Source organism: Acomys russatus, chromosome 12 (genome assembly GCF_903995435.1).
Source record: "Acomys russatus chromosome 12, mAcoRus1.1, whole genome shotgun sequence".
Classification (NCBI taxonomy): Eukaryota; Metazoa; Chordata; class Mammalia; order Rodentia; family Muridae; genus Acomys; species Acomys russatus.
In genome coordinates, this window is record NC_067148.1 from 34,902,296 (window position 1) to 34,920,973 (window position 18,678).

Consider the following 18,678-nt stretch of genomic DNA (forward strand, 5'->3'; position numbering starts at 1 on the left):
CTACAATGCCTAAGCAGCGTGGGTGCAGGTGTAGTGCTACTGAACACAGTAACCATGGCAACACCTAATTCTCATTTAATTTGCCATTTTCCTTAGAAGAAGCAAAAACACAAGGAGGATGGAGCACTGTAGGCAGAGAAACAGGAAGGCGTGCAGGAGTGGGAAGGTAAGTGGGAACTGGGCACAGACAGCAGCCTGCAGGCTTTCCACTTCACTTCCTTTAACTAAAAATGCCAAGGCAGGCAGGGGGAGGGAGAGGTGGGGGAAACACAGAAATTATTTTTGAGAAATATTTTTATGGTGCTGCATATCAAAAAAAAATTCAACCTGGCTATTTTTGTTGGACTCTTTTTATACAGAGGACCGAGTTTAAATACAATCCCACTCAACCGGAAGGCTTTGGTGAAGATAAGTCAAGGTGAGAGTTAAAGTCATTGACTATCCAAGTCCCCTGAGTCTGGGCATTCCTCCCCAGAGGCTGAGCTCCTCCCCTGTGAGAGCCAAGCCACAGGAATGGCCCTGGAGCAGGAGCTTCGAAGCGTTTCCTGGATCAGATTTGGTCTCCTGGCCAAGTTGGCACACAACTAGTTGGAATGGCCCTAAAATTCCGAGTCCCTCCTACTTTTATATCCATGTGAAAGTCAATTGAGTCACAAGATTGCGTAGGTACAACTGCCACCTTACTCCACCCTTAGCTCAGAAAAACAGAAATATAAGTAGGGCCTAGGGACACAGGGCCTGAGTGAGATGCGGCCTCCACGGCATCCCTTTAAAAACGGCTGAGTCTGGCCCCAAATTACAGAGCCTCAAACCTGGTTTCACTCTAACTACTGTAGGGAAGTCACTCATGGGCTGCCTGCCTTAGCCGGCTTACAGACACACCTTTTCTCAATCACTTACCTTTAAACTCATCAATAACTAGTAAAATGTTAGTAGTGGTCACTCCTTTTGTGGTAGAACACAGGCACAAAAGAATAGCTTTAATAATATATAAACTTTTTGTTGCAACTTAAATCATGTACTTCTAAACAGGAGCTCATGTATCTTCTCATGTAGCCCAGGCTAGCTTCAACTAGTTACATTGTAAAGTGACCTGGGACTCTGCTCCTTCTGCTTTTTGCCATAAGAGGGATTACACACCTGCATCACCACAGCCGGCTTGTGCTCTGCTGGAACTCTGACTCCCACCTTCATGCACGGGAGGCCAGCCCTTCAGCACCTGAACGGCATCCCTAGGCAGATTCCAGCATGGAATGAGATGGTGTTTCCAGGCACACAATCCTGCCAAGCCAGTGAATCCTCAAGGTTACACCGTACTATATATTGTTATTTAAAATAGGAAGAAAAAGGCAAAGGTTGTTTTCAAATCAGGTAACTCTTCTAAACCCCCTGTGTTATTCTCTGTAAGATCCACATGAGTCTCTGCAACCAGAATGTACTGTATTGTGCAAAGCTTTCAAAGCTTCCAATTTGGGCACCAACCACACTCATTTAATGTCTTCCCACTTAAAAGGAGTAAGGAATTAGTTGACAAAAGGAAAAAATCAACAACAAACTTCCAGGTTGCACCCAAGGCCACTCTATTCCCAGACTAACACTCAGCCTACACTTTCTGAATGAAGGCAACTTTAGCCTGAGTTGCAATGTCCCCAGCTGGTTTAAACAGTCATAGCAGAGTTGGACGGACTTTGTTGTTTCACTAGAGACTGAATCATCTTCTAGTAGTTTCAGTACTTAACGCTTTCCGAGCAGCCAAATTCCCAAAGTCCCTCCTGTCCTCACTCCTGCCATTTAAAGCAATGCCAAATGCGCTCTCTGGGTAAGAGTGTCACCTGAACCGTTCAAGAGGTAAGTTCAAGGAGCAAGTTGTTTTTACTTAGACAACCTCCCCCAGCAGAGAAAACCCTTTGCCTCTGAGCACACACTTTAGCTTTATCCCTGAAACCAGTCCCTGCCAGATATGGAGACAACTGGACTTTATAGCTTTCTCCTTAGAGCGATGGAGTACAGATTCCGCTGCTGTAAAGATCATCAGGCACTCTGCCCCTTACAAAAATCCATGTCACACTTGCACACGACACATCCTCCCACACTTCTAATCATTTCTAGATTATTTACAACCCTGAATACAAAGCAAATGCTATATACATAGCGGTTACATTGTATTTTCCAGGGGATAATGACAGGGATGGGGGAGACCTGTATTATGTTCAGTAATTTTTTAAGATAATTTTTATCTGCCACTGGTTAAATCACAGATATATGGCTACAAGTGGGAAGAATCAATTGTACTTTTAAATTCACTTCCTTTACTTTTGTAAAAAAAAAAAAATTGCTTACTACTTTTTATATAAATTGTATTGAATACTAAATTTCTCATATAGTACTTTGTAGTGTATTTTAAAATTAAAGCAAACATAGTTTCATGCATGTGGACAGGTATGTGTGTGTGTGTGTGTGTGTGTGTGTGTGTGTGTGTGTGTGTTTGCATGTGTCTGTGTAACTGTCTTAGATGATAATCACATATTCAATACCACCGACATCATTTTAGTTCTCTGGGAAACACAAAATAGACAGGGTTAATAGGCTAGTAAGGTGTGACAGGCACGATAAAAAGAAATATTTGTTCAAACAATATGAACTATATGTAGCAAATGAAAGGATTAGGTTTGCTTTCTGCTATACCACATGCATTCTTGTCTATTTTACACATAGAGTTGCAAGATGGCACGCTGCATATCCACTAACAAAAGTTGGCTTCGTGCTACTAATATTTTCATCCTGCTAGAAAGAATACAGAGAAAACAACCAAATTACTATTTTTAAAGGTAAGACACACAAATATAGTAATGAAACTTCAAAGCTGACAAGATACACAAATGTAGCAGTAAAACTTCAAAGCTGGGCATTATTAAGTTGCCTTTTTTGCTCCTGGAAATGATGCTGCAGCATTCTTTCCAATCCCATGTTCGACCCTTTCTCCTACCAGTTCATTACAGCATGTCAGTGTCACAGCATTTAGAGTGTATTTATAACGGGCCCGATTACAGTAGGAAAACAAGTGGTTACACTTGTGGCAGTACAGTGCCTTAATCATCTTCAGTTATGATAAGAACGAAGTGCAAAGGCTTCCTGCTGACACAATTATTCTATCTCCAACTGCCCATATGCATGCTTACTTATAAGCCTTCTTTATCCTTACAAGATCTATAAATTAAGGGATGAAATGTAGTTTTAGATATTTAAGCACTGTGTTTCAAAAGTAATCTTCAGGTAGATTCTAGATTAGCTATAAATAATGTTATATAGATAAATGAAATTAGGAATGCTTTATTAATATTAAACTTAGTTCAGCATTTATTGATTGATCCACAGGATTTGGTGTATATCAAGGGGTTCACATAACCCACCCAACAGGAAACAATAGAACTGCCAGTGGTCACTATTCAACTTAACCTAGAAACCAAAAGCAACAAAAAAACAAAACAAAACAAAAAAACACACACTTTATTTCGTTATCAGGTGAATCAAATACTTTTTAAAAATCACTTGGTTCACCAAAGTTTTCACTTTGAAGAAAGTAATAATGTAGATGTATCATTGTTGCCTGAAAAGGATTTTTTTTAATGATTTAAAGGAAGATGATGAGAAAACAATTGCCACAAGTAACTGTACTAAATGAGGAGCCTGAGGGCTAGGAGGATGCTCAGTTTCTAAACTACATTCTGTCTACGCATGAGGACCCAGTTTGGATCTCTAAGACACAGAAGAACCCAAGTGGAGAGACACTTGGAGGGAGGAGTGGAGAGAGGTGCATCCCTGGAGATCACTAGCCAGCCGGTCTAGCCAGTCAGTGAACTCATGGTCCATTGAGCAACCCTGCCCCTCCCCCTAAATAGGTAGACACGAGTGAGGAAGATACCACTGGCTTCTGCATGCATTGGACTAGTGTGAGTACTAGTCAGTGGGGAGACACAAAGCAGCAACTTTTCTTCCTGATTTGGAATGTCCTACTGAGGTAGGACGCCTCAGGATGGAAGAACTGCAGATATGGAAAAGACTATGCCTAGGAGATACAAAAAGTAAGTTCAAAGATAAGACCTAAATAGGAATGGAGATGGAGGAGGAGGAATTAGGTTAAAGATGCATGATAAAAAAGAAATATACGCATAATGGAAAAGTAATTTTTTTCCAAAATAGCAGCCCATATTTTCACTTTCCAATGTTTTTGTTCACTATTCTTTATAAATTGAAAAAACTAAGAGACAAAGAATGGAAGGTACGGGCTGGAGAGATGGCTCAGCCGTTAAAGGCTAGGCTCACAACCAAAAATAAGAATGGAAGGTACAAAAGCAGAAAGACAAAAAAAATTTAAAAAGAAGGTTAGAAACAGTTCAGCTATGCATCTGTAAACTCATATGTACAAGAGCTTACAAATGGCTAAGAAATATTTAAAGAAATTTAATGTCCTTAGTCATCAGGGAAATGCAAATCAAAATGACTCTGAGATACCATCTTACACCTGTCATATTGGCTAAGATCAGTAACACAAGTGACAGCTCATGCTAGCAAGGATGTGGAAAAATGGGAACACTCCTCTATTGCTGGTGAGAATGCAAACCTGTACAGCCACTATGAAACCAATATGGCGGCTCCTCAAAAAGTTGGAAATGGATCTACCTCAAAATCCAGTTATACAACTCTTAGATATATTTCCAAAGGATGCTCCATCCTACCATGAGGTCACTTCCTCAATCATGCTCACTGTGGCTTTATTCCTAGTAGCCAGAAACTGGAATCAACCTAGATGCCTCCCAACAAAAGAATGTATAAAGAAAACATGTCACATTTACACAATGGAGTATTACTCAGCTGCTTAAAAAAAAAAAAAAAAACCTCGTGAAATTTGCAGGCAAATGAGATGAGTGGGCTAGAAAAAAATCATCCCCAATGAGGTAACCCAAACCTAGAAAGATAAATATGGTATATGTTCACTTATAAGTGAATTATAAGTGAATATTAGCTGTTAAGTAAATGATAACCAAGCTACAATCCATAGACTCAGGAGGTTAGGTAACAAGGAGGGGTGTATGAGGGACACATGGATTTCCCTGGGAGGGGGAAATAGAATAGATTTTATGAACAGACTGGGAACGGGTGGAATGGGAGCCAGAGGATAAGGTAGGAGGTTAGATGAGGGGAAAAGAGAGAGTGTAGGCAGAGGTAGCTGGGATTGGTAGGCTTTGGTGTGGAAACCTAGTGCAGGGAAAGGCCTGGAATCGATAAAGGTGATCTTAATGAGGACTTGTAGTAATGGAGGAAGAGGATTCTCAACTGACCATCTCTTGTTGCCAGGTGAAGCTTCCAGGGGAGGTACTAGGTTGCATTCAACTGAGTTGTTAGCCAAAAGAATCCCATGAAAACAACCCAATGTAAATGTTGTTTTTACTTCCTCAGATGATGGAATGAGATAAAGAATCATCCCTAACCCTTTCTAGCTCTTTCTGAACTCTCACTGGATGGTTCAACTCAGCTCTTCTGGCCTAAAGTCCTCTCCAAGCTGACTAATTCAACTGATTGTGGTAACATGTCTTAATCGTCTGGCTCCTTATCATTCTCTAGCTTGTTTTATCTTCACCTATGCCTGGCGTGTTCTCTCTGCAACCTCTTTCTGTAAAATTGTCCCAGTTAGAAAATCTAGGATAAAACAAAAACAAACCTCTTTTTCTCCATGCTGCACTTAAGCAGCCTTCTCTTTCCTGTCCTGTTCTCATGAGAGTTGAGCCTATCCTTTCTCTGACTCGTTCTGTCAAATCTTTCTCTGACTTGTCACTTTGGATACCCTTCAATTGGATATCACTTTCCATCATGGCTTCTTCCTTCTATCAACTAACCTTATCTTCATTGTCTGAGATCAAAGGCGTGTGCTAAGGGCGTGTCTGCATTCCTGCAGAATCACATAGAACTAGAAGGTCTTTAGATGTGATCCCTTGCCAGAGCAGCCATGATGCGGAATTAAATTTCCACTACAACCCAGGTTGTTGATGAGGAAAAGGATTGACAGCATTGGCATTGCCTAGGACGACATCGACACAACTCATTGAACATGGTGAAGTCAAGCTGGTGCCTAGATAGTCCCTTAATCCCTACAGTCTAGTTTTGGTTTGGTTTGGGTTTGGGTTGGGTTTTTGGTACGGCAAGGTACCCTTCAAGCTACCAGATATGGACACCAACCTAGTCATAAAATATTTACCTACAATTTATCCTGCCTGCAATATATGCTAGGGCATTGGTGGCACAGAACTTGTGAAATATAGTCAACCAATGTCTGATGTGACTTAAGACCCACTCCAAGAGAAGGAACCTACACCTGACACTGCTTGGGAAACCAAGAAGCAGAGAGCAAATAGCTTAGAGACGTATGGTAAAACCAAACAGTAGTGGTCTAAAAAAAAAAAGTATTAGTAAAATGACTCTTAATGACATTCTGCTAATATTCATAGAGCAGTGCGTCATCCAGTCATGATCAGAGAGGCTTCCTCCTGCAAAAGGTGAGAACAGATACAGAAACTCAAAGCCAGACATTACATGAAGAAAGAGTGCGTCTAGATGGGAGGTCTCCATCAAATCCCTCCTCCTCGGAGCTCAGAGAATCCTGAGGAAGAAAAGGCAGAAAGAGCCAGAGGGGATGGAGGACACCAGAACTGCAAGGCTCTCTGAATCAACTAAGCAAGGGTCATATGAACTCACAGAGCAGGAAGCAGCAAGCATGAGTCTATACCTACACAAGTCTGCACCAGGTCCTCTGTGTATATAGTATAGCTGTTAGCTTAGTGTTTTTATGAGACTCCTGACTGTGAGAACAAGTAGGTCTCTGACTCTTGTGCCTGCTCTTGGGACTCTTTTGCTTTTGTTGGGTTGCCATGTCCAACTTTCATATGATAGCTTTCACTTCATCTCTTTACATATTATTTTGTTATGTTTGGTTGTTATCTCTTTGAAGCCTGTTCCTTTCCAGTGAGTGACAGCAAGGGAGTGAATCCAGAATGGCAGGAAGATGTCAAGGAGTATAAGAAGGATGGGAAACTAAAATCAGGGTATATAGTATGATAAAACAATCTATTTTCAATAATAAAAATGAAAAACTGAGTTTAGCTAGGTATCACAACACACTCCTGTCACCCAGCCCTGGAAGAGCCTGAGGAAGGAGAATAGAAATCAAAGTGATTCTGAGCTTGCAGTGAGAACTCAAGGCCTATTTATGCTACATTGGGATACACTGTCCCAAAGTAAATAAATTAATTAAAAGTTGCCTTAAAAATCTTATTAACATCTCCAGAATTAGACAGACAATAGATAGAATAGATCAGTAGATGGAGGGATGAATGGATAGACAGATAGATCGATAGATATGAATTTCCCCTTCTATTACATGTTGTAACAGAAAACGTTTTTTAAAACCTCCCCCTTGTGTGTATAAACTTAACAACAGACAGAAAAAGGATCCTGCTCTTTCTTCTGTTCCAACTGCCAAACAACTGCCCTAAAACATGTAAATAAAATACATCACAGCTGAACATGTTGCCACAAATAGGAAAGTTCATCTCTCGGAGAGGAATGGTAAAAGTTCAAAGTTCAAAGGTTAGTTTCAAAATGTTTCCCATAAAGTCAACTAATTGTGCTCACATTGTTTTAAGCTTTTACAAACTTGCTTTCAATAAGTATATTGTATAATTTTAACAAGGAAGTACCCACAGCCTTAAGCTCAAAGTAACAATGCTGGAGGAGAAGGGATACAACATTGCACTGAGGTAGAAAAGCAAAACAGATTTCTTCTACCTCCACCCACGTCCACAAGATCTCATCTGCACCCCACGGGGACAAATGCTAGCAGCTGAGAATTGTCTTTTGTCCCTCCTCCCTCTCTGCTACCACCCACCCAGATTTTCCCATAGGCCCTCTCCTGTGGGTTCAGCCCTTCGTACATCCCACCTCGCTTGGCAGGCCTGTATTTGCTTTTAGTGCTTACGAGAGACAACCTGGTACTAATCATTTTCTGAAACTATCAGAAATTGATAAGAACAAATAAAACCCAGATAATGGCATAAGAGTGCAAGAGCTAATGTACACCTGTAACTAATAGGGATCAGACTCAAGAGTCAATGAATGCTCCTAAACACCTGCCTTCAAAGATCAGCATTTTACCCAAGAAAGCAGACCTAGCATCAAGGGGTAGTAGTGATCAGAGACTGTTTTCTTTATCTCTGGTTCTTTATTTTAGTCTGTTAAGAGGAAGTTAAGCATTGAAAAGAATTTAACATTCAGAGTCACCCTAAGATATCCGCCCTCCCCGCATCAGTTTCCTAGGTTGTCTGACCAGGACATTAATGAATTAAAGATAGAGACACTTGCTGTCAGTTGTACATCAAGGCAAATGTAATACTTACTTTTATTTTAGATGCCAAAGTGCAAAAGTAAAACCATTTCTGTCCTCTAACAACCAGTAAAGCGCAATGTGACACACAAATATATGTGCGCCATAAGAAAATAGCAAAAACATCTACCAAACAAGCACTTTTTTCTTTCTTCATTCTAAAATTTAGAAAATGCATACAGGAGTTTAAACCAGGGGATGGGAAGGGGGCGGGGCAGGGAATGAAATTGTTCCTTCAGGCCTAGAACGTTCTGTGCCAAGTTTCACTTCCCCGACAGTGTATTTCCAAGGGCTAAATCCAAGACCCCTGACAAGAAATACATAAAAGAGAAAACTATGCCTTTAACCTTAGCAGAGCAAGCTGGCAGCAGGCCGCTGCGGGAAGAGCAGGGCTGCTGGCCTGGCATGGGTGTGCTGCTGGAGTTTGGTTTCCATTGAGAGGATGCCGGCTCCCTCAATGAGACTGGAGCACCCTACTAGCATGAGATCATGGCTGTGCCAGTTTCACTGGGTCAGGCTCTCTCAGCACATTCTTTCTCCCTCCTCCCTGAGAAGGTGCAGCAAACAAGTCAGAGAGAAAGGGTGAAAGCATGATGCTGTGGAGTGAGTACGTCCTAAATTCGAACCTCCTGGAAAGGCTGGCTCCGCCTGTGGTAGTCTAGACAGAAGTAGGAGCAGGAAACAGGACAAGGACAGCCAGCAAGCAAGGGCTTGCTTGGTTACAGGGGAGGGGAGGAGTTAAAACAGGAGAGAGACAAAGAAAAATTAGTAGGCTTTTAAAGGGAAGCTAAATTTTTAACTGTCTAGATGCCTTGATATATGTCCTACAATTCCCCCCGCCTATGAGGTTAAACACTTTGGATATTAAATAGTGATACAGCAAACTGCAAAATATGAAAGAATACAATTAAATGAACCACAGGCAAGCAGCATGTACCAAGTATGAAACAGCTGGTCTGATAATCTCAACATCATGAATGCAGATTTTAAGCTATGACAATCAGGAAAAAAAAATCACAAGGAAATTAATGTTGCCACATAAAGACAAATACAATATCTTGTTGCTGAATTATTACTAGGACTTCCACCTTTTCTTGGGGGCAGAATCCTTGTGTGCATGGGAGATATGACTGAAAATGATTTGCAAATCCATAAGGTTTTCTACCAAAAATAACAGGCACTAGGTTCAATTGAAGGAGTGTCTTTGTCACTTAGGCTGTAATCTTCCTTGTGGGCACAAAAATCAAAAGCATTTTAAAAGGGCTTTTGTTTATTCAATCTATTTTGACTGTCAAAAACATCGTAATGGCCCACAGTAAAATGACAGGGTGACAGTGCTCTGCTTTTCCACTGGATTGATACCTGCAGCTCACACACAGGGCCCTTTGGCACACTGTAGCTACCATAAAAGGCTTTGTTCTCCATCGCCTCACCGTGGCTACAAGCTTCAATTTCAGCTTGCAGTCATTCCCTCCCACGGGTCATTGTAAAGAAAAATATATCTTTAATATTAAGTTGGTCCCCTGCTAATATTAATTTGTTTTTCTGTATCACACCTGAAACTCTGTACCACCGAACTCTAGTTTTTTTGCCGTTGTTTTGCCATATCAATTTCATTCATAGCCTAATCCTCAAACCCTAGGAAATGATTTTTTTTTTAAATTGTCCTTTAGCTATGCACTCCATTTTGTGGCGTGTTTGTAGGGCTTGGCTGCGGGTCTATGTCTGCATCTTGACAAAAGCTTCACAGCCAGTTTCAAAAGGTCTGGGTCCCGGATGCCTTATGCTAAGAGGTTACAACAGAGGGAGAAAAACAGTAATTATTACAGGCCAGCTTGTTGCTAACCAAACCTTTTTTAAATCTGCTGACAAAATCCAGAATCCCCGATGCCAGGAGGAAAAACACCAATTTCCAGTTTTCAAGAATGGTCCTTTCAGACTCCAGCAGCTTGTGCTCCCCTCCCCCTCCTCACACACCCAAACACACACCTCCCTACTCCTGGTTCTGAAGCACAGCACGCTCTGCCTTTAAATTTCCATCCTGGAACAAAGGCGAAGCTAGGGAAGGCTGTCATTAGTTCAGGGCCCCCCACCCCCCACCAAGAACGCCTTTAGAATTAAGAAATGAATAGAAGAAGACCAGATGCAGCTGGGTACTCACCCCTCTCCTTTAGAAAGGACAGACTACGTAGAAATTCGAGCACAGTCAGGCTTGTACCTTTGCGCCCCGCCCTCTACAACCAAAGAACAGTTTTTCATTTTCCTAAAAATTATCGATAGACACTAATTTTCCTCTTTCTTTTATCTCTGAAGAAATTATTTGAAATTTGAAATTTGCTTGGCTCCCTCCACTTCTTTCCTCGGTGTGCAGAGCTCCGAGGGTGTGAGCGCACAGAAGAAGCAAACACACACAGACACAAAAGAAACTAGTAAAATGAAAATAAATCCTCTACCTTTAATTCCTTTCCCCGGGATCTTTGCATAATCTCTTGCCCTTCTTTCTATAGTCCGGGAACTATTAACTCTCAAAACACGTTGCCTAACCTGAACCGAAGTTTCCAGTGGTTATAAAGTGGTACCTAACAAGGTCACTGGCTCATCTACAACACCTGAGCTTAGGTACCAAGCGGGGTTCCCCGCCCTGGAGTGACACCTGGAGAGGCCAGGCCTGGACAGCGCCAACCTGCGCGGACTCCCTCCCACCGCGCAGGGAACCAGACCAGAGGAGACCAGCTGGTCCGGTTCCTACTTCCTCAGCTGCGGCTCCTCTCGGCAGGGACCGGGGAGGACAGACCGCTGCTGCGCTAGGCGGGACGATGTCTTACCTGGACGCGGAAAGTGGACGCACCACCTAGGTCTTGGCTGACACGGAGAGCCAGAGCTCCTCCGTGGAGGAGCCGGGGAGATTGGACGACGGAAGAAGCGAAGGAAAGAACGAGAAGAAAGAGAAAGAGGCCGAAGGGAAGCCGAGGGAGAGAGGATGCTGCTGCCGCCGCCTCCTCAGCCGAGAGCCCGCGCAGCCCGAGCGCCGCCCCGTGCGCGCCCGAGCCCGGCTCCGCGACCGCCCCGCCCCGGCTGTTCCCGCCCCTTGCGCGCCCGGGCTGGGCTCCGCCACGGTCCCGGCAGGGCTGCTACCGCCGCAGTGTCGGGGAGGGAGAGCGCCGGGCCCCGCCTCCTGCCGCAGCCAGCCGACCGCCCCGCGGGGACAGCTAAGCTTTAAGCCCCAGAGAGCCCCGCCCGGACAAGGCCAAGGGCAGCGGCGGGAGGAGGGGTGGGGGGTGGGTAAGGGGAGGCGCTGGGTTCAGACTCCTTCCTTCCCAGCGGGACCTGCGCGGCAAAAATTGACCCTCTAGGCTAGCAAAGTGAGCTGCAGACTCACGCAGGCCTCCTTAAGGACGACCTTGGAAAGTCGGGGGATGCTTGAGTCAATCTTTAGGAGATTCTCCAGTCTTTTCGGTGCCCTCCTTTCCCTTCTTTGTGTTACAGCTGAAGCCTGTTTCATAGATATTGCGTCCACAGGGCCAACAACAGGTGCATCTAGAAAAACCCCCGAAGACGAAGGAATTGAAAGGGCTAAAGGTGTGGAGAATTCTAGACCCTGTCACTAATCCGATGCACCTATTGAATCTACTACTGTTTATGAAGACCTACTATGTGTCAGACATTATTCAAGGCCTTGTGGAAACATGAAAATCAAAGGGCCCCATTCAGTCCTTCTGCGGTGTGGGAGTAACACCAAAATGAAGGCAAAACCTGTCGGTACCACCTCTCTCCAACTCATAAAAAGGCGAGTGGACTCCCAGGGAAAATGCTGACTTTGAGATAATGCCGTTAAAATAAAAATCATCTCTAAACGTCATGGAGAGATGACTCAGTGGTTAAGAGGACATACTGCCTGATCTTCCAGAGAGCCTGGCCTGGCCTCCCAGCACCCGCATCAGGCAGCTCACAAGAACATGAAACTGCAGTTGCAAGGGGATCTCATGTTTCTGGCCTCCGAGAGCACCTGAACAAACACATGCACTTAAAAATAATTTTAAAATTTCAAAAATCGTCTCTTCAATGCCTTCGAAAACGAAATGGCCAAGAAGCAACAGAGAAGGTACAGGTTCGAATAATTTTACCCATCTCTATCCGATATCAGGAGAATATTCTTTTAAAGGTCAACCTAAACAGTGCGGAGAGGCTTAACAGTTCCAACAGTTCTGATAAAAATGTAGTTGTTAATTTGGTTTTCCCTCAATTTTCAGATGGAAAAGTGACCCACTTACAGGAGACTGAAGACATTAGAACTCATTACACAGCAAGGTATGGAAACATAATCTTCATAGTCACACCCTAGGCTCTAGGCACTGTCTCTCTCCACCCAGCTTCAACGGCTGTCCCAGTGACGCTTGCGCGGAGGTTGGAGATATCAGGGCACACCCAGCAGTAGGAAGCTTAGTGGAGGTGGAACTCTCAAAGGGTGGCCTGATGGAGCGGGTGTCAGCCTCTAAGTAATGACAGAGGCTGTGTGTGCGTGGAAAGAAGGAATAGGAGCCCTGCTGTATCCGGACAGGGCACCATGGGTGCAGAAAGCTCACTGGGAGATGCGCATTCCTGCTCAGCCCAATTCTGAGTCCTTCTTGGTTCCTAGGAGTGTTGTGCTGTTTGATACAAGAGCTACACTCCAATAGAAACAGATTCCTGTTCCTTCTTTCACTCCACATAGAACCTCTGTGGGTTTGAGTTAACCCTGCATGTAAGGTCAACAGACATTCAGGCACAGACAAACAACCCTGCCCATTCAGATTTTGAAAACCAGTGGCTTTCCATATTGGTGGTTTGCTGAGACCACCAAGCGTAAGTGGTCTTCCTTTTCGGAGAACCTCAACCTTATATGAGAGCACGCCTCTTCCAACCACCTATCTTAGCCAGAGTTCTGCCAGAAATAAATAGTGCTCATATGCTAGAATAGAGTCCCATAGTGGGAATTTAAAGAAATCAAACACACACACACACACACACACACACACACACACACACACACACACACACCACAACACAAGAATAAGGGATGACGATTTTAGAGTGGGTGACAACTTTGGAGTTATCAGCAAGAATATAAATATTATTCCTATACATGACTTTGTGAAATTTTTTCCAAGTCATATTGACATTTCAGCTGGTGGTATGATCACTCAGGTCTTGCTCAGGTAGGTAACCTTACAATCAATATTTCATAAGTGCAGCATCTTGGTCATGTCTAGAAGACACTGTCTAGCAGCAAGTGCTGTATTCCTCTAGCTCACAATACTTCTGTCCCTCTTCTGTGATGTTTACTGTGCTGTAGATGGTAGGGGTTGAGTTGTAGATGTACTAATTGGGTCTGGGCACCCCATGATCACTTATTCTCTGGATTTTGACAAGTTGTGGGTCTCCGTGGTAGACTTCATCTAATATAAAAAGAAGCTTCTTTGATGAAGGGTTAAAGCTACACTTATTTGTAGGTGTAAGGATAAAGATTCAGAATATAGTTAGAAATTGTATTGTTAGTGGGTGCCTCTTCTAGAGTCAGTGGCCTCTCCATGCATGGGTAGTTGGCTAGCTTTACAGTACCAGGCACAAATTCCCTCCTTCTAAGCTGGCCTTAAGTGTAATTAGACAGCTGTTGATTACCCCCAAGATGAAAGAGTCACTGTTGTGACATTGGTGATATCTTGCCAGGACAATCAGTGTTGTGGCTTGTAGAGTTTGCAGCTGGGTAGGACTATTGATTGCTTTTCTCCCTTGGCAGCTTACAGAGCAACTTCTGGTACCCCAAAAGCCAGTCTTCAGCTGAATTCCTTCAGGTCCTGGGGTCTTCAGCAATAGAGTCTCACGCTCAGGCTCTAGGAGGCAAGCAAGGGAAATGGCAAGCGCCTGCATTGCTTTAGGCATCTCCTGTACTCCCCTAGCCAACAGTAGAAAAGAGATTGTGCATGCTAGTGACTGGGGTTTTGTGAGATAGCTTGTGGCTCTTAGGAGAAGCATTATAATCCTATTTGGTATAAAGGTATGTGCTATACCAAATACTGTGTGTGTGTGTGTGTGTGTGTGTGTGTGTGTGTGTGTGTGTGTGTGTGTGATATTATATAAATGGCATAACAATAACATAAAAATGGCACCAAAGAAATTTTTAACATTATAAGGGAATAGTTTAAAACTTATACTCCATTAAGTTAGAGAATCTAAAATAAATGGACAAATCTCTAGATGCAATCACATCAACAAGTTAAGCCAAGAAGAGATCAACAACAAACATGTATCAAATATAGAGATTAAAACAGTAATTTTTAAAAAAACCTTCTAACTAGAAAGAACCCAGGAGTCACAGTAGAATTCTACCAGATTTTCAAAGAATAACTACAACCAATTTCTTTAATTGTTAAAAAAAATAAAGACGAGAAAAAGACAGAAATGTAAGTAACATTTTAAACCTTTTCTATGAATTCAGTATTACTCTAATGTTAAAGGTGAAAACCAATATCTCTCAAGAACATAAGTGCAAAAGTCCCCAATAACATACTTGCAAGGTCAATACAAGTATATGTCAAAAAGATCACCTAGCTCAAACAATTTGGCTTTATTACAAAGACCCAGGATGGTTTGACATATGTATGTATATAAACAAATATATAATGACACAAATGCACTTAAACATCTCAGTAGATGCAATAAAGGATTTTGACAAAAATTCAGAGACTCTGTAACTTAACATTTGGATTGTATGGAACAGGCTGTGAAATAATTCAGTTTATAATCCACCAAGAAATGTGGCCCATTTTCAAGGGGAAAAATCAATGGAAACTAATTCTTAAGTAAATTAATTGTTTAAATTAGTAGAAAAGATTTAAAATACATATTATAATTGTGCTCAATGAACTTAATGAGCTATTAATGAAAAATACAGAATTCTAACAAACTAAAGTTCTTGAGAATCAAATCTGTTGATAACTAACAATTTCAATATTTTCTTGTACCTATTGACCATTCTTTTTTTAAAGTCTCATACTCTTTTTTTAAAGATTTATTTATTTATTATGTATACAGTGCTCTGCCTACATGTACACCTGCAGGCCAGAAGACAGCATTGGATCACATTATAGATGATTGTGAGCTACCATGTGGTTGCTGGGAATTGAACTCAGGACCTCTGGAAGGGCAGCCAGTGCTCCTAACCACTGAGCCATCTCTCCAGCCCACTATTGACCATTCTTATTTCACATAGTTTGTTATGTATTCTTCCAGCTTTAAATATTTAATTGAGTTGTCAATTTTAATTGACATATGTTCAGTTGAGTCACCTGCCACTTATACTGTTCTTTACATATTCTGGATGGAACGTATTTATTGAAAAACCCTTTAAAAATCTATTCCCTCAATATTTTTTATTTACTTCTCTGAAAGATCACATTCACAGACCCACATGTACTGGGTTATTCCTCTGTGGTTTTTCTTTCCTTGTGGTTCCGAGGCTGGTCTCAGGCCTCCAGGCCTCCAGGCTGGGGCGGAGTTGTCCCTGAGGCTTTCTTGGTTCCCTAACTTTCAAGGGGATGATGATAAAGCTTTCCAACCTCCACAATAAGTCCGAGGCACTTCCATGATTCATTTACTTGTATGCATAAATACACATCCTGCTGTTTCTCTGGGGAGCCCTAAAGTAACACACTAACCCTTTATTTTAAATTCAATTCAGTTGTTACAGGGGATACTTCACATGGTTTGAATTCTTTTTTATTTCAATGCAAGGGTTGAACCCAGGACCTCACCCATTCAGGCTTATATCCTCAGACCTTTATTCTCTTAAATGTGTTAAAGCCTATTCTATGTTCAAGGTGGTATTTAATGTGATTGATAGTCTCTGTGATCTTGTCAAAAGTTCACTGAGAATGGGTCAGAGACTCACACATAACAGAAGACTATATAAAAGACCATGTAAAAACATAAATGAAAATATTCATAAATTCAGATTAGGCAAAGAATTCTTAGTTATGATATCAAAACCATTAACTCCTGTCACAAAATGAACAGATCAGTATCTACAAAGTTAAAAGCTTTTGTTTTTCAAATGGCTCCATTATTAAAACAAAAACTTGGCAAACATAATGTTGGAAAGAATATGTTCAAATAATTTTTCGTACAAAGAACAAAAATCCAAAAATTACAAAGAGTTCTCATTGCTCGGTACTTAAGTAGACAAACATTCACATTGCTTATTAAAAAGGGAACAATCATTCACGTTACCTATTATCTGTCACAAAAATATTACAACAGGCACTTCACCATAAAGGGTGTAATAGTAGAACTTGAAAACACAAATAGAGGCTTCATTTTATTAATCATTATAAAATGCTAATTTTTATTACAATAAGCTGTTACTAGTACACACCCAAAGGGATGCAGTTCAAAAGACAGACAAAATGCTAAGGGCTGGTGTGGATGGGAGGAAAAGGAGGTAGCAATTGCACATTATTAAAAGACTGCAGAACTGAACACCCACTTTGCATAGCTGTTATTCCATTTTAAAATTTTAAGAATATACTTACCATATGACCTAAGTATTCTATTGCCAGCCACTTAGCCTAGCAAAACGAAAACATCTTCCTGTTCATGTGAGCATAACGTCTAACAGCTGAAAACTCATATTTGGAAGTCATCCGAATATCTATCACTTAGTAAGTTGGATGAACAAATTATGACAGATTTCTATGCTAGAACACAGTGCTGTCTCAGGGCCCAGACACTGATACATGAAACAACCAGGATAAACATCAAGGCATTTTGCTAAATTAAAGGGCCCAGATACAAAGAACTTCCTGTGTGACTTTGTTCAAATGGCATTTTAGAAAAAGCTAAGCTGCCAAGTCCACAAGTAGATGACTTGGTTGTCAAGGCCAGGAGTGGGAAACGCAATTGATTATCACTAACATGCGGAAATTCAGTGTGGTGTCTCTAGAGTGCCACAACTGTATGAGCACAGAGCTCTGCAGTGCTCATCAAATAGCTTTTTACATGTGCAACTGGTTTTGTTTGTTTGGTTTTCTAGACAGGGTCTCTCTGTGTAGTGTAGCCCTTACTGTCCTGGAACTCACTCTGTAGACGAGGCTGGCCTCGAACTCAAAGATTCATTTGTCTCTGTCTCCCAAGAGTTGAGATTAAAGGTATGGTCACTACTGCCCTACTAGAACTGGGAAAATTTTAACATGCAAAACATATCCTTATAAATTTGTTAAAATTTACATTGGGTTGCTAAGTGAGGTGTTTTATAAATGCCCATAATCAGTAGTATTGATATACATTATCAACATTTTCTTTTGTTTTCTATAATGTGTAGGTGGAGACACGAGTATTGAAATCTATAATTACAGAATTGTCCACATCTCCTTTCAGCTCCCATAATCCCATGTATGATGATAATTATTAATACAAATGTAGGACTTTGTATATATTATTGATAAATTTCCCCTATCATAGTTCATTTTCTCCCATTCTGGTAATATTATTTTGATGAAATATTTGAATAATGTTAATGTCTTAGTTAAGGTTTCTATTGCTGTGATGAAACACAATGACCAAAAATCAAGCTGGGGAGAAAAGGATTTATTTGGCTTATACTTCCATATTGCTGTTCATTATTGAAGGGAGTATGGACAGGAACTCAAGCAGGGCAGGAATCTGGAGGCAGGAGCTGATGCAGAGGCCATGGAAGGGTGCTGCTTACTGGCTTGCTTTGCATGACTTGATCAGCTGGCTTTCTTATAGAACACAGGACCATTAGCCCAGGGATAGCACCACCCAACATGGGCAGGGCCCTCCCTCATAGGTCACTAATTGCAAAAATGCCTGCAGGGCATTCTCCAGCACTTGGGAAGCAGAGGCAGGAGGATTGCTGTGAGTTCACGGCCAGCCTGGTCCACAAAGCTAGTCCAGGACAGCTGGGGACACACACACACACACACACACACACACAATCCTGTCTTGAAAAATGAGAGAGAGAGAGAGAGAGAGAGAGAGAGAGAGAGAGAGAGAGAGAGAGAGAGAGAGAGAGAGAGAGAGAATATGACATACAGATGGGTCTCATAGAGGCAATTTCTCATCTAGGGATCCTTCCTTTCTGATGACTCTAGCTTATGTCAAGTTGGCACACAAAGTCAGCCAGCACAATTAATGTAAAAACTCCATTTTTTCTTTGATTAAGAATTATATTAAATATTCCATGCCAT

At 41.8% G+C, this 18,678-nt stretch overlaps 1 long non-coding RNA gene across 1 annotated transcript in view; it reads right to left on the minus strand.

The window, feature by feature from the left end:
• Nucleotides 1–10,699, minus strand: part of LOC127196465 (uncharacterized) — a 182,972-nt gene extending 172,273 nt beyond the window's left edge. Inside the window, exon 1 of the long non-coding RNA XR_007831484.1 lies at nucleotides 10,596–10,699. This is a non-coding gene — a long non-coding RNA (uncharacterized LOC127196465). The remainder of the gene's footprint in view (nucleotides 1–10,595) is intronic.
• Nucleotides 10,700–18,678: the final 7,979 nt, after the last annotated feature.